This window comes from Pseudophryne corroboree, chromosome 5 (assembly GCF_028390025.1).
Source record: "Pseudophryne corroboree isolate aPseCor3 chromosome 5, aPseCor3.hap2, whole genome shotgun sequence".
In the NCBI taxonomy this organism is placed as follows: domain Eukaryota; kingdom Metazoa; phylum Chordata; class Amphibia; order Anura; family Myobatrachidae; genus Pseudophryne; species Pseudophryne corroboree.
The window spans coordinates 84,090,820-84,115,578 of record NC_086448.1 but is presented as its reverse complement, the minus strand read 5'-3'; the positions used below and the strand labels follow the sequence as shown (position 1 = coordinate 84,115,578).

Here is a 24,759-nt window from a genome sequence, read left to right as displayed (position 1 = left end):
CGGGCTGGGCCCTCGAACACAACCTCGCCGGAGGGACCTCGGAATCCCCTGACCCGCGGACAAGGGACATTGTGAGGGACTTTGTAGGGACTACAAAGGAAAAAAGGGGGGGAAATGTAAAGATGTGCCCTGTGGGCACATCCGTGTTGCTGTCCCTAGCTGGGGGCAGCGCTGGGGCAGCTTGTCTGTCCCCAGCGCTGAGTGTGCGGCGGCGGGTGTCTGGTGCAGGGATCAGATGTTTCCCTGCACCAGGCTGTCGGCGGCGGGGAGCGGCGCGGTGGCGCTTTAAACTTGGCGCCGCTCGGGCCGCCAATCAGAAGCGCCGCCCGCGTCTTTTTGAATCCGGCGCCTCCAGCGAGCCAATCGCGGCTCGCGGGGCGCCGGCCAATCAGGAGCAGGCGCGGCGAGCCAATCGGCGCTCGCCGCGTCACAGGCCCCGCCCCCGGCGTCTGACGTCAGACGCCGGGCGGGAACCTGAAGAAAAGGCCGCGCCGAAGAGCGGCGAAGAGGACGGGCGGGAGCAGCGGAGAAGGTCATCGGCGCGCCGGAGCGCGGAAGATAGTCCGGCGCCGAGGAGAAGACGACGGCCGTGGGAAGAGGAGCTCCGGTGGCCGCTGAAGAGGCCGGAAGACGTCGGGCTCCGGGAAGAAGATGTCCAGCGGCGGCTGGACGCGGCGAGGAGACGGCGGCGCCGCTGGCCAGGACGGGCCAGCGGCAGAAGAGTTCATCCAGGCCGAGAAGCGCTGCAGTGGTGGGAAGCAATTGAGCTGTGCAGTTCCCCACTGCAGCCTTCTCCACCGCAGGTAGGCCCTTCTAAGGTGCCCCCTTCTCTCCTCCCTAGACCACCGGGTGTTCGGGCATTAGGCCCGTGGGCACAGTCAGGCCCTCCCGGCCTGTGGGCACGTAGTCGGGCCCTCCTGGCCCGTGGGGGCATTTAGTCGGGCCCTCCAGGCCCGTGGCCAATTAGGGGTACATTAAGGTGACCCTGGGCATTAGGCCCAGGTCACCCAACGGGCACCAGTTAGGCGGGCACTAGGCCCGGGGGCATATCAGGCGATAGGCCTGTGGGGCATTAGAGGGCGCTAGGCCCTAGTGTATTTTGGCAGTAGGTACATATAAGGTGACCCTGGGCACCCAACGGGCAGCAAGTTAGGCGGGCGCTAGGCCCGTGGGCGAAGTCAGGCCTCCGGCCTGTGTGCAGTTAGGGGGCGCTAGGCCCAGTGAACAAGTGCCCCCGAGGTGAATAAAGGTGGCACCGGGCACTAGGCCCAGGCCACCCTGAGGTGTTAGGTAGGCAGGTCCGCTCGGCCTGAGCCCTAAGGAGAGAGTACGGTAGGTGGGTGAGCTGTGCGGCCCCCACTACTGGGTGTTCTGAGTCGGGTAACTAAAGGGACCGTACCGTCGCTTGCATTGTGTATCGTGATGTATTTTACCGTGCGGGGCAAAGTGTGAGCTCGTTAAGTGTGTTTAGTTTTGTTGCACCACACCCACAGAGCTAGTTCGAGAGCTCTGCCATTGTAGTTAGTATAGGGTGTGACACTAAGTTAGAGTTAGGCCCTGCACGGCTGTTTGCTTGTTTGTTTACCTCCTTACAGGGACCTGTAAGAGAAGAAGACATTCGCAGTGCGAAACTGACGGTGAGTAACATCTGTGTGCGTTTGTCCCTTGTCTGTCCCCGAGCGCCGGAATCGGGATTGCTCACGGACGTGAGAATCCTTTTCATCACACTACGTGCGAGAGCGCGAGTGTGTGAAATCTGGGTGGCTGAGGCTTTGTGCCGGTGATGACCATTCACCCAACCGGTGAAGGTTGCGGTCACCCCTGGGGTATCCCCTGTTCCAGTGGAAGAAGGGTCGATACCCCCTTTAAGGTAAATTATTCTCTCCTCAGCTCGGTCGTCGGTCAGCTCCGAGAGGGAATCGCAGTGTCCGGATCCGACTGAAGATTTCCAGGTCCGTTGGAGGTTCCGGTACCTGAAGGTGAGAGAGAGCGGCGCCTGGTGAGTACAGAGTCTTCGCCTGCACGGCAGCAGGCACCACACGCACCCCGCCGCCCCACCTCTCACACTTGGCGTAGTCGGCAGGATCAAAGAGACCGGATCACGGACACGATGTGGAACGCCACCAAGAAGACTCACCCCCGGATGTGTGCGGACCAGAGCATCTGGGTGACGGTGTCTGGGGCAGACATCCTGAAGATGGTGCAGCGGTCGATCCAGCGTGGAAAAGAAGAGCGCCGGGAGAAGGGGCGCAAGAAGGCCGCTGTGACGCCCTGCAAGAGATGTCGGCAAACAGGGCACTTTGCCGACGAGTGTACGTGGCGAGAGACGTCCCCAAAGAAGGTGGTCCAGGAAGCGGACCGAAGACGTCAGCAGGGCCAAGTGAAGGAGTCCTGGTGTTTGCTCTGCGGAAACTACGGGCATGAGCACAACAGTTGTCCCTGGGACGAAGAGTTGAGCGAAGACGAGGTTGATTCTCGGTGTGAAAGCTGTGGAGATCCCCGACATCGGCTCCTGGAATGTCCATGGACTGAAGACAGGACGGACTACGAGGCCACGGTGAAGCAGATGACGGAGTCTCGTCAGCAGCTTTGGGACCGGGTGGCTGCAGAGCCTGTGTGTGCGCTCTGCGAGGCGAGAGGACATGCGCTTCCCGATTGTCCGTGGAATGAAGACCGGATGATTGCGGATGGTCGCGCCCAGAGATGGGAGGAGGAAACCAGGGAAATGGAGCGGAAGACCCTGCTTGAAGGTAGTTCGCAGGTACCCATTTCCTCTGAGCCGGAACCAACGGGTGAAGATTCCCCAGTGAAGGAGGTGGACCAGGAACCCGTCTTGGAGAAGGCGGCAGTGGCCCTCCCTTGTTGGAAGTGTCGGCGACCAGGACATGCGGCCAGTGAGTGCCCCTGGGAAGATGCTGCGGACCTACTCTGTCCCAAGAAAGTGACCCCAGTAAGGCAGAATCCTTTCCCGCATAAGGCGGAGGTGGACGACTGGGAGGTGAAGAGACCACGCTGCGAAGAAAAGCGTGAAGACCCAGTGACGGAGATGTCCGGAATCTCCCCGCGATGGAACCGTCCACGACCAGGACGTGCGGAACAGGAGTGTCCTGGGTACCAAGAGATGCCAGCGGAAGCGAAGGAGTACGCTGAGGAAGTCACGATGCCAGCGGAAGCGAAGGAGTACGCTGAGGAAGCAGAGGTGCCAGCGGAAGCGAAGGAGTACGCTGAGGAAGTAACGATGCCAGCGGAAGCGAAGGAGTACGCTGAGGAGGTAAAGAATCCAGCGGAAGCGAAGGAGTACGCTGAGGAAACAGAGGTGCCAGCGGAAAGGACTAAGTACGCTGAGGAGGAAAATAATACCCCAGTCCAGATATCGGAGGAAGACTCGGACTACGGTGAGCTGTCCGCCGACGAATCCCTCCCAGAACAGATGGAGGACGATTCTGGCATCGGAAGCGCCGACGAGAGTGACTGGCAGGATCGGGTGGAGTCATGCTCCCAGTTTAATGCCCTCCGTGAAGAGGAGGAGATAGTCCTGGAGCAAGAGTACCTGCCGGGAGTGGCGAAATGGACGGACGTACGGGGAGAGGATCGCGATGCCGTGGGAGGACACGTTCCAGAGGAAGACACAGGACCTTTGGAGATGCCCCACGAGGAAATGCGACATGTGGTGGCTGTTGCCCGGGAGGAAACGGATGCCCCGGAGGATTCCGCTGTTGGGTGGTGGTCGATACCACACCCGGAAGACAGGGACGAAGCCACAGATGATATCGAAGGTCAGGAGTGGGTGACTGTTGTCCCCGTGGAAGAAGATTCCCCATGGTGGCCAACGTCGAGCGACCCTGAGGAGATGCCACTCCCCCAGAGGATCCGCCGATGGAGGTCGGGAGGTAAGAAGAGGAACCCGGAGCTGGAGGTGGAAGGAGGTGTGGTCACAGCCCGTCCGGGCTGGGCCCTCGAACACAACCTCGCCGGAGGGACCTCGGAATCCCCTGACCCGCGGACAAGGGACATCGTGAGGGACTTTGTAGGGACTACAAAGGAAAAAAGGGGGGGAAATGTAAAGATGTGCCCTGTGGGCACATCCGTGTTGCTGTCCCTAGCTGGGGGCAGCGCTGGGGCAGCTTGTCTGTCCCCAGCGCTGAGTGTGCGGCGGCGGGTGTCTGGTGCAGGGATCAGATGTTTCCCTGCACCAGGCTGTCGGCGGCGGGGAGCGGCGCGGCGGCGCTTTAAACTTGGCGCCGCTCGGGCCGCCAATCAGAAGCGCCGCCCGCGGCTTTTTGAATCCGGCGCCTCCAGCGAGCCAATCGCGGCTCGCGGGGCGCCGGCCAATCAGGAGCAGGCGCGGCGAGCCAATCGGCGCTCGCCGCGTCACAGGCCCCGCCCCCGGCGTCAGACGCCGGGCGGGAGCCTGAAGAAAAGGCCGCGCCGAAGAGCGGCGAAGAGGACGGGCGGGAGCAGCGAAGAAGGTCGTCGGCGCGCCGGAGCGCGGAAGATAGTCCGGCGCCGAGGAGAAGACGACGGCCGTGGGAAGAGGAGCTCCGGTGGCCGCTGAAGAGGCCGGAAGACGTCGGGCTCCGGGAAGAAGATGTCCAGCGGCGGCGAGGAGACGGCGGCGCCGCTGGCCAGGACGGGCCAGCGGCAGAAGAGTTCATCCAGGCCGAGAAGCGCTGCAGTGGTGGGAAGCAATTGAGCTGTGCAGTTCCCCACTGCAGCCTTCTCCACCGCAGGTAGGCCCTTCTAAGGTGCCCCCTTCTCTCCTCCCTAGACCACCGGGTGTTCGGGCATTAGGCCCGTGGGCACAGTCAGGCCCTCCCGGCCTGTGGGCACGTAGTCGGGCCCTCCTGGCCCGTGGGGGCATTTAGTCGGGCCCTCCAGGCCCGTGGCCAATTAGGGGTACATTAAGGTGACCCTGGGCATTAGGCCCAGGTCACCCAACGGGCACCAGTTAGGCGGGCACTAGGCCCGGGGGCATATCAGGCGATAGGCCTGTGGGGCATTAGAGGGCGCTAGGCCCTAGTGTATTTTGGCAGTAGGTACATATAAGGTGACCCTGGGCACAAGGCCCAGGTCACCCAACGGGCAGCAAGTTAGGCGGGCGCTAGGCCCGTGGGCGAAGTCAGGCCTCCGGCCTGTGTGCAGTTAGGGGGCGCTAGGCCCAGTGAACAAGTGCCCCCGAGGTGAATAAAGGTGGCACCGGGCACTAGGCCCAGGCCACCCTGAGGTGTTAGGTAGGCAGGCCCGCTCGGCCTGAGCCCTAAGGAGAGAGTACGGTAGGTGGGTGAGCTGTGCGGCCCCCACTACTGGGTGTTCTGAGTCGGGTAACTAAAGGGACCGTACCGTCGCTTGCATTGTGTATCGTGATGTATGTTACCGTGCGGGGCAAAGTGTGAGCTCGTTAAGTGTGTTTAGTTTTGTTGCACCACACCCACAGAGCTAGTTCGAGGGCTCTGCCGTTGTAGTTAGTATATGGTGTGACACTAGGTTAGAGTTAGGCCCTGCACGGCTGTTTGCTTGTTTGTTTACCTCCTTACAGGGACCTGTAAGAGAAGAAGACGTTCGCAGTGCGAAACTGACGGTGAGTAACATCTGTGTGCGTTTGTCCCTTGTCTGTCCCCGAGCGCCGGAGTCAGGATTGCTCACGGACGTGAGAATCCTTTTCATCACACTACGTGCGAGAGCGCGAGTGTGTGAAATCTGGGTGGCTGAGGCTTTGTGCCGGTGATGACCATTCACCCAACCGGTGAAGGTCGCGGTCACCCCTGGGGTATCCCCTGTTCCAGTGGAAGAAGGGTCGATACCCCCTTTAAGGTAAATTATTCTCTCCTCAGCTCGGTCGTCGGTCAGCTCCGAGAGGGAATCGCCGTGTCCGGATCCGACTGAAGATTTCCAGGTCCGTTGGAGGTTCCGGTACCTGAAGGTGAGAGAGAGCGGCGCCTGGTGAGTACAGAGTCTTCACCTGCACGGCAGCAGGCACCACACGCACCCCGCCGCCCCACCTCTCACACAGCTGCCGCCCGACCCCTCCCCACTGCGCCGCGAGCTACTGTAGTCCCGTGGACGTGGGGCAGTAGTAAAGGGGCCGTCTGCAGTCAGCCGCATTGTCAGCAGTACTGTAATAAGTCAGACTGACTCATTACAGTATGCCACCTCCGGCCACAGTCAAAGTAGAAAGATGCCCTCGAGGACCGGGAAGTAGGAGAGGAGAGGTGTGCAGAAGGCAGTCTGGCCAGAGGATGCAGGAGAGAAGGAGGGCCAATCCCCTTCGCGAAAACGGAACAACAGGTCCCGCCCTTCTCCCCCTGCACACAGTGAGTGTAAAGAGGAGCCTGCTGCAAGTCTGCTCGCATCAAAGAAAAAGATGAGCTGGTGCTGGACTGCATGGGAGGGAAGGGGGTGAGAATCACTTAATGCTGCACTGTGAGGGGATCAGTCAAAGGGGGGGATCAGTCACTGTTGCACTGTGAGGGGATCAGTCGGGGGGGGGGGGCAGTCAATGTTGCTCTGTAAGGGGATCAATGGGGGGGATCAGGTATTGTTGCACTGTGAGGGGATCGGGGGGGGGGGTGGTGGAATCAGTCACTATTGCAATGTGAGGGGATCAGTCAGGGGGGGATCAGTTAGTGATGCAATTGTGGTGCTGCTGCCCGCCCTCCCCACTGCGCCGCCGAGCTAGATCCGTGGACGTGGCGCTCGGCGGCGTTTGAGCAGCAGCATCCAGTCTCCTGCTGTTGGGAGGGAGCGTGACTGCGGCGCCAGCGTCACGCTCCCTGAGCTCCCCGCTGCGTGTCCTCCCTCCTGGCTGCCCATGCTCTCTCTCTCTCTCTGAATCCTGTCCGCTTTCTTTCTCCCACTTGCGATGTCTCTTTCCTTGTGTGCTGCCATGCCTCAGCCACAGCGAGACAGTTCAGCAGAGACTGAAGTAAGTAACCCACTGTAAACTGCAGTGCTGCAGCTGAGGAGCCTGCCATGCTCCTGCAGGGGAAAGAGAGGGGGCCAGCAATGGGGAATATACCGTCTGCATGAAGTTACCAACATTTTTTGGCTCATACTGTGTGGGGCAATATGAATATGGCTCATACTGTGTGGTGTAATGTGAAGTTCTGCTCATACTGTGTGGCGTAATGTGAAGTTCGGCTCATACTGTGTGGCGTAATGTGAGTTTGGCTCATACTGTGTGACGTAATGTGAAGTTCTGCTCATACTGTGTGGCGTAATGTGAAGTTCGGCTCATACTGTGTGGCGTAATGTGAGTTTGGCTCATACTGTGTGGCGTAATGTGAGTTTGGCTCATACTGTGTGGGGTCATGCTAATTTGGCTCATACTGTGAAACAGGCATCTTCTGGACGATGTGATCTTCAACATGAATAGTGAATTACAACTGAAGACGCTATTTGCCTTAGAGGGTACAGTTCTTTGGAGGTTCCATATTGTGAGAAACCATCATACAGGTAAGCTGCATGTTGGATTGAAAAGAATGTTCCCAGTGTGACGTGAAACAGGTGGCGTGTCATGTTGGCATGCCCCATTTTCAGTGGCCATGCCCCTTCTGGTATGTGACCACGTCCAGTATTTTTTCGTGGTGTGGTGGTGGTGGTGGTGGTGGGGGGGGGGGGGGGAGGGGCGCCATTCCTAGTCTTGCCCTGGGCTCCAGAAACCCTAGTTATGTTTTTACTATATGTAATGTTTCTGTTTTTTTGTCTGTTTGTCTTTTGATATACACACTCCCCTTTTTTTAATCGATCTAACAAAGGTTAATTTTTAAATATATCATACAACATAAGAGTGCCCCCAAAACCAGAGAGATTCTTTTTCTTTCCTTTGTATCATACATTCAGTGGATACTACATATTTGCAGTTATCCCCCAAAAACACCCATTATAAGCCACAACTATTTAATGATAAATGGGACAAAGGGAAAAAAATTAGTAGAAAATTACAGGTTATACACAGAACTAGTAAAAGTAAGAGAATAGGTAATATGAAATGTTCATTATGGGGGTGTGGGAGAGATAAATTTGGGTGTGGTGAGTTCAATCTGCAATCTAAATTGCAGTGTAAAAATAAAGCAGCCAGTATTTACCCTACACAGAAACAAAATAACCCACCCAAATCTAACTCTCTCTGCAAATGTTATATCTGCCTCCCCTGCAGTGCACATGGTTTTGCCCAACTGCTAAAAAATTTCCTGCTGCGATCAACTTGGAATTACCCCCTATATTTGTGTCTAAATAGAAAACAGTCGTCATAATTAATCAGATTGAAGGACTCAATCTAAGGCAGTGGTTTCCAAACTTTTTTGAATCACGGCGCACTAGAGTATCAGAATTTTTTTCACGGCACCCCTAAGACAAAAATTTCTTATTGAGAAATTTAGAAAGAAATATTAAATGAAGTAGATTGTGTTTATATGTCATCCTTAGGGTCAATTGTGTGGGGAGGGACAAGATTTGCTTCTGTTTGTCCACATATTGTATGACTGACAGCTACTAGCACTAGTTTTGCCTATTATATGGACCATAAATAATTTGAATTGGTCCTGGACCACCAATCCAAGGCACCCCTGCAAGTGTCCCGAGGCACCCCTGGGAGCCACGGCACACAGTTTGGGAACCACTGATCTAAGAGTAAAGTGTATTCTATAATGAGGGCAATCTGAAAACCAAGTAATTTTTTTGTTTATTTTGGCTAAAACAGCCGTAAATGGAACATCACCCTGCTCATTTATTTATTTATTTATTTAATGATTTATTCATTTTATTAAGCGTGACGAAAAAAAAAACCCCAACAACAATAATACAGCTTTAAATGAAGTCTTGGACTGTGATATATTCTTGACTGAGCTTTAATGCCAGAACTGCTGAGAAATAAATACATTTGGTGATGTTGCAAAACAACTGAGGAAAAGAAATAGCAAAGCAGTGGGAATACATTTTCTTGTACATATTCACAGGTACTGTAGTAATATAAAGGAACAGCTAGGAACTGTATTAGATGTTGTTGTTCAATAATAACCTGAAGTGACTGGTAGCAATGTCTCCCTTTGCTGTCATCTCCAGTAATACGTAGAGTCTTTGCTGATGGAATAAAGAAGAAAAGGATTCAATAGTTATCTCGAAACCAGGTCCCCAATTATATGTATATGTATGTGTATATCTATATTCTTATTTAGATAGATAGATAGATAGATAGATAAATAAGACACACACATTTAATATAAGTATTGCACAATAATTGTGTATAGGGAAGTAGCATGTGTGTGCACACTTTCCACCAATATTTAAGTCTCTGAATAAAATATTACAATCTTCCCCATAACCATTTTGTAATGAAATGTCAGTGTGATTTCCATCATAGGCTTTGTGCACTAGATAACAACATATAGGCATACAAGTATCAATTGGGAGTCCATAAGGAATATCCTTATAAATAAATAAACTGTGCGTGTAATCTGCTGCATTACATTGCTGTATATAATATGTTTAATTTATATGTAAATAGTCATACACATTATGGATGCTGGTTTGCCATTGAATTTAAAAAAAAATATTTTTAGACTGTAAAAAATATTATTTTAAAGAATTTAGATTATGATAGAAAACATCTTTTGTCGTAATTGTGATTGCAACTTTATGTATCTGAATACGCAAGTGTTGGGACACCCACTTTGTGCGCCTGCAGTTGCAACCATTAGAAGCATGGGGGGTCATTCCGAGTTGATCGCTCGTTGCCGATTTTCGCAACGGAGCGATTAAGGCAAAAATGCGCATGCGCATGGTACGCAGTGCGCATGCGCTAAGTATTTTAGCACAAAACTTAGTAGATTTACTCACGTCCGAACGAAGAATTTTCATCGTTGAAGTGATCGGAGTGTGATTGACAGGAGCTGGGTGTTTCTGGGCGGAAACTGACCGTTTTCTGGGAGTGTGCGGAAAAACGCAGGCGTGCCAGGATAAAACTAGAGATGTGCACCGGAAATTTTTCAGGTTTTGTGTTTTGGTTTTGGGTTCGGTTCCGCGGCCGTGTTTTGGGTTCGAACGCGTTTTGGCAAAACCTCACCGAATTTTTTTTGTCGGATTCGGGTGTGTTTTGGATTCGGGTGTTTTTTTTTAAAAACCCTAAAAAACAGCTTAAATCATAGAATTTGGGGGTCATTTTGATCCCAAAGTATTATTAACCTCAATAACCATAATTTCCACTCATTTTCAGTCTATTCTGAACACCTCACAATATTATTTTTAGTCCTAAAATTTGCACCGAGGTCGCTGGATGACTAAGCTCAGCGACCCAAGTGGCCAACACAAACACCTGGCCCATCTAGGAGTGGCACTGCAGTGTCACGCAGGATGGCCCTTTCAAAAAACACTCCCCAAACAGCACATGACGCAAAGAAAAAAAAAAGGCGCAATGAGGTAGCTGTGTGACTAAGCTCAGCGACCCAAGTGTCCGACACAAACACCTGGCCCATCTAGGACTGGCACTGCAGTGTCAGGCAGGATGGCCCTTCCAAAAAATACTCCCCAAACAGCACATGAAGCAAAGAAGAAAAAAAAGAGTCGCAATGAGGTAGCTGTGTGACTAAGCTCAGCGACCCTAGTGGCCGACACAAACACCTGGCCCATCTAGGAGTGGCACTGCAGTGTCAGGCAGGATGGCCCTTCCAAAAAACACTCCCCAAACAGCACATGACGCAAAGAAAAAAAGAGGCGCAATGAGGTAGCTGTGTGAGTAAGCTCAGCGACCCTAGTGGCCGACACAAACACCTGGCCCATCTAGGAGTAGCACTGCAGTGTCACGCAGGATGGCCCTTCAAAAAAACACTCCCCAAACAGCACATGACGCAAAGAAAAAAAGAGGCGCAATGAGGTAGCTGTGTGAGTAAGCTAAGCGACCCTAGTGGCCGATACAAACACCTGGCCCATCTAGGAGTGGCACTGCAGTGTCACGCAGGATGGCCCTTCAAAAAAACACTCCCCAAACAGCACATGACGCAAAGAAAAAAAGAGGCGCAATGAGGTAGCTGTGTGACTAAGCTCAGCGACCCAAGTGGCCGACACAAACACCTGGCCCATCTAGGAGTGGCACTGCAGTGTCAGGCAGGATGGCCCTTCCAAAAAATACTCCCCAAACAGCACATGACGCAAAGAAAAAAAGAGGCACAATGAGGTAGCTGTGTGAGTAAGCTAAGCGACCCTAGTGGCCGACACAAACACCTGGCCCATCTAGGAGTGGCACTGCAGTGTCACGCAGGCTGGCCCTTCCAAAAAACACTCCCCAAACAGCACATGACGCAAAGAAAAATGAAAGAAAAAAGAGGTGCAAGATGGAATTGTCCTTGGGCCCTCCCACCCACCCTTATGTTGTATAAACAGGACATGCACACTTTAACCAACCCATCATTTCAGTGACAGGGTCTGCCACACGACTGTGACTGAAATGACGGGTTGGTTTGGACCCCCACCAAAAAAGAAGCAATTAATCTCTCCTTGCACAAACTGGCTCTACAGAGGCAAGATGTCCACCTCATCATCATCCTCCGATTCATCACCGTGTACATCCCCCTCCTCACAGATTATCAATTCGTCCCCACTGGAATCCACCATCACAGCTCCCTGTGTACTTTGTGGAGGCAATTGTTGCTGGTGAATGTCTCCATGGAGGAATTGATTATAATTCATTTTTTTTTTTAAATAAAGTATTTTTATTTCGAAGGAGAGTAGTTTGCATACAGACATTGCATAACAGGAACACATTAAACACGTAATGACATGTCCTCATCGGGGAACAGCATTCACTGTCGACTTATTTTCAAACTATGTCATTTGCTCATAGGCGCATAGGAATGTACAGTTATATATACCATTATTTTGCATTATCCGTACACTCTAGTATTCATGAAATCACATTATACTTTGTTTTGTTCCCCCCCCCTCAAATATAACTCTTACGGACAATCCGTCCGAGTAAAACCCTTTAAAAGAGAAGAAAACAATCAGAAACCAAACACAGAGAACCCCAGAAATAAAAAAAATTAAAAAAACAAAGAGACAAAAAAACATTATGGGGAAGAGGACGCATTGGGGGATACTAGCACTCTAAATCCTACCCTGTCCAGATGGGCACATAGCCACTCTCTCATTCACAACCCATTGGGTGAGAGGGAAGCCTATGGCCCTAGAAGATCATAACTTGGCAAATCCAGGACCTGTTAGTAACCCTATCACCATTAAGTTGTAGGGTCTGGGACGGAGTATATGGATTCCAGCCATGGAGACCAAATTCTTTCAAATTTAGCGGAGGCATTGTGTTTCATATAAATGTATCGTTCCTTAAAAACAGTGTCGTTTATTAGTGCCTTAAGAGCGGGGAGTGTAGGGCCCTTAGGGGCCATCCATAGCCTCGCAATGCTCACCTTAGCCATTGCACATATGTTGCGAGCATATAGGCCCTCTGGACCAGACACAAAGTCAGAGCTACCCATTCCCAGGATGCAAAATTGCGGAGTAAGCATGGCCTCGTCCACCCCTGTGTTCCCCAGAATCGATCCGACCCCCGCCCAGAAAGCCCGCAGCACCGGACAATCCCAAATGAGGTGCCAAAAAGTACCTGCAGTCATCCCACACTTAGGGCAGTCACCCACACGACCCGTCCCGAATTTGGCCAGTCTGGCCGGGGTCATATATATTCTATGCAAAAGGAAGTATTGTATCTGTTGATACCTGATGGATTTGGTAACCGTGCACGGAGTTTCCAAAGCAAGGGCCCAGTTCTCTTCATCTATGGGGCCCAGATCCTGCTCCCATTTGACACGGAGACGTGTCAAAGGATCTATATGGAGTTTGGCGAGTAGATAACCATAAGCATGGGAAATCATCTTAACTCGACCCAGCATACTTACAAAGGTCTTAATGGGAAATGGTATAATTTTAGGGGGGGAATTGGCGAATTGGGACTGCAAGGCATGTCTGAGCTGGAGGTATCTAAAAAAATAGGAGTTAGGCAAATTAAACTCATCTTTTAGTTGTTGGAAGGATTTGAGCGTATTATCCGTATAAAGGTGATTTATGGAAATCACTGATTTAGGGGCCCAAACTTCCCTCCCCTCGAGCGCATACAGTTCAGGGAGCCATTTAGAATACCAGAGGGGGGTGTCCGGGTCCAATCCATCAAATTTCAAAAGAATTTTTAGTGCCTGCCACACCTTCATGGCTTGGTATATAAGAGGAGGGAGGAACCGGGCCAAGCTCCCACTCAGCAACACCTGCAGGGGGGATAAGTCGGGGAAGTAGCATTGGACAAATACCCAGTGTAGAGAAGTGACGCCAGTATCCTGTACCCATGCACTAATATGAGACAGCTGAGCGGCATAGTAGTACATCTGAAAGTTTGGCAAGGCCAGACCTCCGTCGCTGCGCAGCCTGGTGAGAGTGTTCAGTTGTATTCTAGGACGTTTGCTAGCCCATATTAAAGAAGACAGGACACTATTCAATTTTCTAAAGAAGGATGGATGAATATATACAGGGGATTGCAGAACCACATATAGAATCTTAGGTAGTATTATCATTTTTACGAGGCTGACCCTGCCAGATACAGTCAATGGAAGCTTACACCAAGTCTTGGATTTACGAGTAATTTGTTGCATGATCGGATCAAGGTTCAAAGGTGTAAAGTCAGAGGGGTCATTGGTTACCTGAATCCCAAGATATTTAAATTTCGCCGTCCAACATAGTGGTAGGGAGATTTTAGGAGCAGCAGGGGGGGGGCCAATCACAGGCATAATAGAGGACTTAGACCAGTTAATATGAAGGCCTGAATATACACCGAACTCCTCAATCAATTGCAACACTGTAGGCATAGACCTGGTGTAATCCTGCAGAAACAACAGCATGTCGTCAGCGTAAAGGGCAATCCTATCCTCACGAGGGCCGGTATGAATGCCCACCACGCCTGGGTGGGACCTTATTAGACAGGCCAAGGGTTCGATGGCCAGGGCAAACAAGGTTGGGGACAGAGGACATCCCTGCCTGGTCCCGCGAAACAGGCGGAACGAGGGAGAGATATAGCCATTCACTGAGATCCTGGCAGTCGGGTGCTGATAAAGCAATTTAATCCATTTTATAAAATTAGGCCCGAAACCCATAGCTGTCATGACCTCCCATAGATAGGACCACTCGATACTGTCAAATGCCTTGGCGGCATCCAGTGAGACCACTACCGAGTCAGAGGGGAAGTCATATGGGATTTGTAAGATGGTATATAATCTACGTAGGTTAATAGAAGTGGACATCCCTGGCATAAAGCCGGTCTGGTCGGAGTGGATAATGGAAGTAATTACGGTGTTGAGTCGAACTGCTAAAATCTTTGCCAGGATCTTAGCGTCAGTGGGAATCAATGATATCGGTCTATAGGATTCTGGGGATCTAGGGTCTTTTCCGGGCTTCGGGATCACTATAATAATCGCCTCCGCCATAGAGGGGGGAAGTTGATCATTAACAAAAATATCAGAATACAGGGCGTGAAGCCTAGGACCGAAGAAATCAATGTGGGTCTTGTATACCTCTGAGGGGATGCCGTCATAGCCCGGTGCCTTGCCGCTGGGAGACAAGCCAATAGCCGCCGTTACCTCTTCCAGAGTTAAGGGTGCCTCCAGCATCTCAGAGGCCTCCGGGGGGAGTGTGGGTAGGGGAATATTACTTAAATAAGCGGAGAGGTCTGATGTCGAGTCTACCAGTTGTGAACTGTAGACCTCAGCATAGTAGGAGCTGAATAGCTGCGCAATTTCCGGCGTGGTGTTCACAAGGGCACCATCGCTACCGGTCATCTGAGCAATTGTAGAACCTGGGCGGTCACTGTGCACCAATCGAGCCAACAGGCCACCTGGCCTATCGCCCTGCATGTAAATATTAGTAGCCTGAAATAGAAGCGAGCGCGAGTTTTTATCAGACAGATGAGCCACCCATGCCGACTGGGCCGCCAGCCAGCGTACCTTCAGCGCAGGGGTGCCATCCACCAAGTATCTAGATTCCAAATCCCTGGCGTCACTCTCAAGGGCTCTCTCTCTCTCCCTGCAGGACATTTTGAGGGCAGAAATACGTCTAATATACGTTCCCCTTAGGAATGCCTTAAATGAATCCCAAACCACTGTTCCGGGGGCCGAGCCTACATTGTCAGTAAAGTATCCCTCCCACTGAGTCACCTGGTCAGAGCAGTCACCTATTTGCAGCAGCCAGGAAGGATGCAGTTTCCAATAAGATTGACCCCTCTGGCTCACCATAGCGAGAGTCAACACCATAGGGGAGTGATCAGATATACCCCGGGCCTCGTATTGGACGTCAACCACCCTAGGGAGAAGAACGGGGGAGAGTAGGGTCGTTCAGGTCTCTGAGGCGCCTCTTGATAGGCATAAACTGGGCTCGATCCTTCTGGACTTCCGCGGCAAAATCAGGAAAAGCAGACACGGTAACCCCGTTTCTGGTAAGGGGGCCTTTTGTGCGTCCCAACCGGAGGACCGAGTCACGGTCCTTATAATGCAGAAATTTGGCGATGAAGGTGCGCGGAGGGGCGCCAGGAGGTAGAAAACGAGATGGTATCCGGTGTGCACGCTCCACCGTAAACTGTGCCGTGAAGGATTCAGCGCCGTACAGTTCCTTAAGCCATGACTCCAGGAAGACCTCAGGCTGGGAGCCCTCCTCCTTCTCCGGCAGGCCCACAAATCGCACATTATTTCTACGCAGCCGACCCTCCATGTCTAGTAATTTGGATTGAAGGGATGTTACTTGCTGGGTTACCGTGGAAATAGATTGTTTCATAGGACCGCACATATCCTCTAGATTCGAGACACGGGTTTCTGCCTCTCCCACTCTCTCTCGTATGCGCTGGACGTCCTGCCGAAGCAGTGAGAGATCACACTGCACTTTCTCCATCTTATCTGAAAGACGCTGTTCCGATCCAGCTATTGCCTCCAGCACTTGTTGAAGAGATGGAGCTGCGGGTGTGTTAGGGGATTCAGCAGCTGTTGCAGATGGGGAGTAGGAGTGGGACGGCGAGGCCCCCTGCGAAGCGGCCTGCGAGGCCCGTTGGTTTAGTGGGTTAGGTTGTCTGGCAAATTTCTCCAGCTTCGCCGCAGCCGTGCGCTGGCCGTCCCGAACCATGACGGACAATAGGTAGTAACAGACACTCCGGTATAATCTCAGGTCAAAAGCGTAGAAGGAGACTTCAGCAATGAGTGAATTTTAGGGTTGTAATAAGCAGAAACACATCCGCAGCTGGTCTCCAAAGTAGTAGGCAAATGTAAAAGAAAGTACTGGCAGCGTCCCAGAATATAGGTGAGAGCAGGAGCGATGCAGTTATTTAGTATGTAAAATAAAACAGCAACTGAAGTCAAAGTGTAATTTGATCCCAGGAGGTAGAAGTCACTCACCAGTTACATATCAGTCAGCCTTTAAGTGAGAGTGTTCCCTCTATGACTGGAAGCAGCAGTCCAGAGCAGTGGGGCCGGGAATCTCCAAAATTGAGGCCGGGGATCCGGAGGAGGTATAGGCCGCAAATCCGGAAGTATGTCTCCTCGGCCGTACAGACCCCGGGGAGAGCGGGGAAATCGCCTGCCGGTGCCCTGCAGCGTAGGGAAGAAAAGCAGGGTATTCAGGCACACCAAAGGGGCCAGGATATTACAGGAGGATGTTTAATCCAGGGAGCTCCCGGGATCTGCTTCCTACTCCTGTGCTGCCGTGGCCACCATGTGATTATAATTCATTTTAATGAACATCATCTTCTCCACATTTTCTGGAAGTAACCTCGTACGCCGATTGCTGACAAGGTGAGCGGCGGCACTAAACACTCTTTCGGAGTACACACTTGTGGGAGGGCAACTTAGGTAGAATAAAGCCAGTTTGTGCAAGGGCCTCCAAATTGCCTCTTTTTCCTGCCAGTATACGTACGGACTGTCTGACGTGCCTACTTGGATGCGGTCACTCATATAATCCTCCACCATTCTTTCAATGGGGAGAGAATCATATGCAGTGACAGTAGACGACATGTCCGTAATCGTTGGCAGGTCCTTCAGTCCGGACCAGATGTCAGCATCAGCAGTCGCTCCAGACTGCCCTGCATCACCGCCAGCGGGTGGGCTCGGAATTCTGAACCTTTTCCTTGCACCCCCAGTTGTTGGAGAATGTGAAGGAGGATATGTTGACAGGTCGCGTTCCGCTTGACTTGACAATTTTCTCACCAGCAGTTCTTTGAACCCCTGCAGACTTGTGTCTGCCGGAAAGAGAGATCCAAGGTAGGTTTTAAATCTAGGATCGAGCACGGTGGCCAAAATGTAGTGCTCTGATTTCAACAGATTGACCACCCGTGAATCCTTGTTAAGCGAATTAAGGGCTCCATCCACAAGTCCCACATGCCTAGCGGAATCGCTCTGTGTTAGCTCCTCCTTCAATGTCTCCAGCTTCTTCTGCAAAAGCCTGATGAGGGGAATGACCTGACTCAGGCTGGCAGTGTCTGAACTGACTTCACGTGTGGCAAGTTCAAAAGGTTGCAGAACCTTGCACAACGTTGAAATCATTCTCCACTGCGCTTGAGACAGGTGCATTCCACCTCCTATATCGTGCTCAGTTGTATAGGCTTGAATGGCCTTTTGCTGCTCCTCCAACCTCTGAAGCATATAGAGGGTTGAATTCCACCTTGTTACCACTTCTTGCTTCAGATGATGGCAGGGCAGGTTCAGGCGTTTTTGGTGTTGCTCCAGTCTTCTGTACGTGGTGCCTGTACGCCGAAAGTGTCCCGCAATTCTTCTGGCCACCGACAGAATCTCTTGCACGCCCCTCTCGTTTTTTAAATAATTCTGCACCACCAAATTCAAGGTATGTGCAAAACATGGGACGTGCTGGAATTTGCCCATATTTAATGCACACACAATATTGCTGGCGTTGTCCGATGCCACAAATCCACAGGAGAGTCCAATTGGGGTAAGCCATTCTGCGATGATCTTCCTCAGTTGCCGTAAGAGGTTTTTAGCTGTGTGCGTATTCTGGAAAGCGGTGATACAAAGCGTAGCCTGCCTAGGAAAGAGTTGGCGTTTGCGAGATGCTGCTACTGGTGCCGCCGCTGCTGTTCTTGCGGCGGGAGTCCATACATCTACCCAGTGGGCTGTCACAGTCATATAGTCCTGAGTCTGCCCTGCTCCACTTGTCCACATGTCCGTGGTTATGTGGACATTGGGTACAACTGCATTTTTTAGGACACTGGTGAGTCTTTTTCTGAGGTCTGTGTACATTTTCGGTATCGCCTGCCTAGAGAAATGGAACCTAGATGGTATTTGGTACCGGGGACACAGTACCTCAAACAAGTCTATAGTTGGCTCTGCAGTAATGATGGATACCGGAACCACGTTTCTCACCGCCCAGGATGCCAAGGCCTCAGTTATCCGCTTTGCAGCAGGATGACTGCTGTGATATTTCATCTTCCTCGCAAAGGACTGTTGGACAGTCAATTGCTTGGTGGAAGTAGTAAAAGTGGTCTTACGACTTCCCCTCTGGGATGACCATCGACTCCCAGCAGCAACAACAGCAGCGCCAGCAGCAGTAGGCGTTACACGCAAGGATGCATCGGAGGAATCCCAGGCAGGAGAGGACTCGTCAGAATTGCCAGTGACATGGCCTGCAGGACTATTGGCATTCCTGGGGAAGGAGGAAATTGACACTGAGGGAGTTGGTGGGGTGGTTTGCGTGAGCTTGGTTACAAGAGGAAGGGATTTACTGGTCAGTGGACTGCTTCCGCTGTCGCCCAAAGTTTTTGAACTTGTCACTGACTTATGATGAATGCGCTGCAGGTGACGTATAAGGGAGGATGTTCCGAGGTGGTTAACGTCCTTACCCCTACTTATTACAGCTTGACAAAGGCAACACACGGCTTGACAAATGTTGTCCGCATTTCTGTTGAAATACTTCCACACCGAAGAGCTGATTTTTTTGGTATTTTCACCAGGCATGTCAATGGCCATATTCCTCCCACGGACAACAGGTGTCTCCCCGGGTGCCTGACTTAAACAAACCACCTCACCATCAGAATCCTCCTGGTCAATTTCCTCCCCAGCGCCAGCAACACCCATATCCTCCTCATCCTGGTGTACTTCAACACTGACATCTTCAATCTGACTATCAGGAACTGGACTGCGGGTGCTCCTTCCAGCACTTGCAGGGGGCGTGCAAATGGTGGAAGGCGCATGCTCTTCACGTCCAGTGTTGGGAAGGTCAGGCATCGCAACCGACACAATTGGACTCTCCTTGTGGATTTGGGATTTCGAAGAACGCACAGTTCTTTGCTGTGCTTTTGCCAGCTTAAGTCTTTTCATTTTTCTAGCGAGAGGCTGAGTGCTTCCATCCTCATGTGAAGCTGAACCACTAGCCATGAACATAGGCCAGGGCCTCAGCCGTTCCTTGCCACTCCGTGTGGTAAATGGCATATTGGCAAGTTTACGCTTCTCCTCCGACGATTTTATTTTAGATTTTTGAGTCCTTTTTGTACTGATATTTGGTGTTTTGGATTTTACATGCTCTGTACTATGACATTGGGCATCGGCCTTGGCAGACGACGTTGATGGCATTTCATCGTCTCGGCCATGACTAGTGGCAGCAGCTTCAGCACGAGGTGGAAGTCGATCTTGATCTTTCCCTATTTTTGGAACCTCAACATTTTTGTTCTCCATATTTTAATAGGCACAACTAAAAGGCACCTCAGGTAAACAATGGAGATGGATGGATACTAGTATACTTATGGATGACGAGTGACTGCCGACACAGAGGTAGCTACAGCCGTGGACTACCGTACTGCGTCTGCTAGTATAGACTGGATGATAATGATATCAAAAATATATATATATCACTACTGCAGGACAGGTATATATTATATAATGACGGACCTGCTGGACACTGTCAGCAGCAGACTCCTAAACTACTAGTATGAAGAAGATAGAAAAAAAAAACCCACCACAGGTAGGTATACAATTATGGACGAGCACTGCCGACACAGAGGTAGCTACAGCCGTGGACTACCGTACTGCGTCTGCTAGTATAGACCGGATGATAATGATATAAAAAATATATATATATCACTACTGCAGGACAGGTATATATTATATAATGACGGACCTGCTGGACACTGTCAGCAGCAGACTCCTAAACTACTAGTATGAAGAAGATAGAAAAAAAACCCCCACCACAGGTAGGTATACAATTATGGACGAGCACTGCCGACACAGAGGTAGCTACAGCCGTGGACTACCGTACTGCGTCTGCTAGTATAGACTGGATGATAATGATATAAAAAATATATATATATATCACTACTGCAGGTATATATTATAATATAATGAATGACGGACCTGCTGGACACTATCTGTCAGCAGAATGCGTTTATAGAATAAAAAAAAAAAAACACCACACGAGTGTTTAACTTTTTCAGGCAGACAATATACTGGTGGTCACTGGTCAGTCACACTGGCAGCAAAAGTGTGCACTGTTATGTACTCCTACTATAACTGCTCCCCAGTCTCCCCCACAATTAAGCTGTGTGAGCAGTGAGCACTCAGCACAGTCAGATATACATAGATGATATTATCATGCAGCACACTGAGGCTGAGCACAGATATGGTATGTGACTGTGTATCGTTTTTTTTCAGGCAGAGAACGGATTTTAAATAATAAATAAAACTGGTGGTCACTGGTCACTAGTATAACTATCAGCAAAACTCTGCACTCTCTGAGTACTCCTAATGCTCCCCAAAATTACTAAAATTAAATTACTAGTAAATCAAGTGTCTCACTCTCTATCTAAACGGAGAGGACGCCAGCCACGTCCTCTCCCTATCAATCTCAATGCACGTGTGAAAATGGCGGCGACGCGCGGCTCCTTATATAGAATCCGAGTCTCGCGATAGAATACGAGCCTCGCGAGAATCCGAGAGCGGGATGATGACGTTCGGGCGCGCTCGGGTTAGCCGAGCAAGGCGGGAAGATCCGAGTCTGCCTCGGACTCGTGTAAAAAGGCTGAAGTTCGGGGGGGTTCGGATTCCGAGGAACCGAACCCGCTCATCTCTAGATAAAACGCGGGAGTGTCTGGAGAAACGGGGGAGTGGCTGGCCGAACGCAGGGCGTGTTTGTGACGTCAAACCAGGAACGAAACAGCCTGAGCTGATCGCAGTGTAGGAGTAAGTCTCGAGTTACTCAGAAACTGCTAGGAGTTTTCTATTCGCAATTCTGCTAATCTTTCGTTCGCTATTCTGCTAAACTAAGATAGACTCCCAGAGGGCGGCGGCCTAGCGTGTGCAATGCTGCTAAAATCTGCTAGCGAGCGAACAACTCGGAATGACCCCCATTGTCAGGACTTGCACCCGGCACCATTTTTTTCAAACTTATTTACCTCACCCACACTATGTCCAGGTTTTCATCAACCCTCCCCTTCACTCCTTGTCTACCTAATCTTTTATTTGCCCCTTTCTTCCACCTCTATCCTTCCGCCCTAATCTCCTACATCTTCTACTCTCTTCCCTCCTCTGTTTCCCATCCACCCCTGTGCTTCCCTTCCCCTTTTCCCTTCCTGTCACTCCACTTTCAGTCACTTCTGCCCACCATGGTCCTACTACCCCACCACTCAACCCAGACCTCTTTTCTCTGTCACATCACCTCAACCACATCTGCATCACTCTGCAATTTCCCTTCCTAGCATAGAAGCCCGCACCAATACTATGCCCGCTTTATCCCTGCCATCCAAATTAATCTCACCTCAACGCTACAGCAGCCCTCATAATCTCATTTGCATCTCTCACACAAACTCACACTATGGAATGGCAGATCTGTTTGTAATAAACTGGTCCCCACACATGACCTTTTCATCTCCAACTCCTTGCATCTCCTTGCCATTACAGAAACCTGGATTACTCACACTGACACCACTTCCCCTGCTGCTCTCTCTGCTGGGGGCCTCACATTCTCACCCCCCCTTTCCCGACCCAGGGGTCACCAAAGCGGTGGTGTTGGGGTCCTTTTACCCTCTAGCTACTCCTACCAATTCATACCACCAGAACAGTCACTTACATTCTCTACATTTGCTATAAACCTCTTTCAACCTGTTCATCTTCGAGTAGCTGTCCTTTGCCGTACCCCTGGCATTCCCTCCACATTCCTTGACAACTTTGCTTCCTGGCTTCCTCACTTCCTCTCCTTTGACAGTCCCTCCATTATTTTAGGCGATTTGAACATCCCCACAAAATCCCCTGCCTCTAAATTTCTTAACCTTACATCTTTGCTTGGTCTTTCCCAGTGGACCTCCTCCCCCTCCCATGTGAATGGGAGCTCACTGGATCTGGTCTTCACTCATCACTGTGATATTTCTGATTTCTCCAACTCCTTATTTCCCCTCTCAGACCACAACCTGCTCTCCTTTAACTTATCTCTCTCTGCTTCCCCACCTCTACCTCCTAAAGGGGGGTACACACTGAGAGATCCGTGCTTAAGTTCTAAGCAATCTGACAGCGGAAGTCCCGCGCATCGCTATTGCCGGCTCTAGATTTGGCATGCATGCATGCCTAATCTAGTGAGATTGCTCATTTCACCACTCCACCATGTCTCCCCCTCCCCCTCGCTCAGCACACATCGCGCTTAGGGAATGATGTTTGCTGAGCGGTCTATACTAGATCGCTCAGCACACATCTCCCCTGTGTGTACCACCCATAAGGATACCATCACTAAACGTAACATTGAGGTTATCAACACCACTTCACTATCCTCCATGCCTGATTAACTTTCTCTCCTATACTGTTTCTCTCATGCCCTGAACAAGCCACAAAGCTATAAAATGCTTCTCTTATTTTTACTTGGGACTCTATCGCTCCACCAACCACTTCACCCTCGCAGATCAACACCTCAGCAGTGGCACAACAAATGCCCCAGACATCTCCAAAAATGCTCACATACTGCTGAGCGACAGTGGAGGTAATCACGTTCTACGGCAGACTTCCTCCATTTCACACTTATGCTCTCATCCTTCAGTGCTGCCATTTCCCTCGCTAAACAGTCATACTTCAAGAACCTCATCTCCTCCCAGTCTTATAACCTTTGCCACTCTCAACTCCCTCCTCTGCCCACCCCCACCTCGTCTCCCCTCCTCACTCTCTGCTCTTGACTTTGCCACTTACTTCACATCCAAAATTGATGTCAGGACATCACATCCCACCAAACAATCAGCAACCAGCCACTTCCTTTCCCTAACCACCCCTCCCCATCCCTTTTACCAACTTTGACATCTTTCTGCCTTGCATCTGATGAGGAAGTCATGGCCCTCATCCATCCTCATCCCCCTCCACCTCCCCACTTGACACTATTCCCTCCCATCTCCTCCGCTACCTCTCTCCTGCTCCCATCTTACCCACCTCCTCAATTTCACGCTGTTCTCTCTGTCTTCAAGCATGCACTCGTCTCCCATATTCCTAAAAAACCTACCCTTGAGCCACACACTCTTTCCAACTATTGACCCATCTCTCTCCTCCCTTTTGCCTTCAATCTCCTTGAGTGTATTGGCTATAACCGTTTTACTTTGTTTCTTTCATCCCACTCATTGCTTCACCCATTACAGTCGGGCTTCCGTCCTCTCCACTCCACTGAAACTGCCCTCACAAAAGTCTGCAATTACCTCCTTTTTTCTAAATCTAAGGACCAATACTCTCTGCTTATTCTCCTTGACCTCTGTGCTGCTTTTGACACTGTGGACCACCCTCTCCTTCTGCAAATCCTTCACTCCCTTGGTCTGCGTTATACTGCCCTCTCCTGGCTATCCTATCTCTCTGACTGCTCCTTCTCTGTCCCCTCTCATGGCTCCACCTCCCCCCACTTCCACTAACTGTAGGTGTTCCCCAAGATTCTATTCTTGGTCCTCTCCTTTTCTCCCTCTATGCGTCCTCTTTAGGTGAAGTTGTTAGCTGTTTTGACTTACAATATCATCTTTATGCTGATGATACTCAAATCTACCTTTCCTCCCCGGACCTCTTACCTGCTCTCCTCACTTGTGTATCCAATTGTCTCTCTGCTATCTCTTCTTGGATGTCCCAGTGCTTTCCTAAACTTAATATGTCTAAGACTGAGCTGATCATCTTCCCACCCTCCCCCGCAAGCTCACCTCCCACAATTAATTATCTATTGATGGCGCTACTATCCCCTCTAGCCCCCAAGTGCGCTGTCTTGCAGTAAACATTGACTCCTCCCTTTCCTTCAGATCACACATTCAGCACCTCTCACATACCTGCCATTTTCATCTAAAAAATATTTCCAGGATCAGACCCTTTCTGACCCAGGATGCTACTAAGACCCTTATCCACTCACTGGTCATCTCCAGACTGGACTACTGTAATCTTCTCCTATCTGGCATCCATGGCAAATACCTCTCTCCACTCCAATCTATACTCAATGCTGCTGCCCGGCTCATCTTCTTCACCAAACATACTACATCCACCTCTTCTCTCTTACAACCCCTTCACTGGCTCCCCTTCCCCTTCAGAATCCATTTCAAGCTTCTCACACTCACTTACAAAGCTCTCACACTCACTTACAAAGCTCTCACCCACTCCTCCCCCATTTACATCTCTGACCTTAACTCCCTTTACGCTCCCGTCCATCCTCTTCACTCTGCTAATGCACGCGGCCTCTCCTGCCTACTGATTACCACCTCCCACTCCTACCTCCACGTGCTGCTCCCTGTCTCTGGAATTC

General features: G+C 50.8%; 1 long non-coding RNA gene across 2 annotated transcripts in view; it reads right to left on the bottom strand.

The window, feature by feature from the left end:
- Positions 1-8,791: 8,791 nt before the first annotated feature.
- Positions 8,792-24,759, bottom strand: part of LOC134928801 (uncharacterized) — a 495,132-nt gene continuing 479,164 nt past the window's right edge. For both annotated transcript variants that reach the window (XR_010178021.1, XR_010178022.1), the window contains exon 6: positions 8,792-9,078. This is a non-coding gene — a long non-coding RNA (uncharacterized LOC134928801). The remainder of the gene's footprint in view (positions 9,079-24,759) is intronic.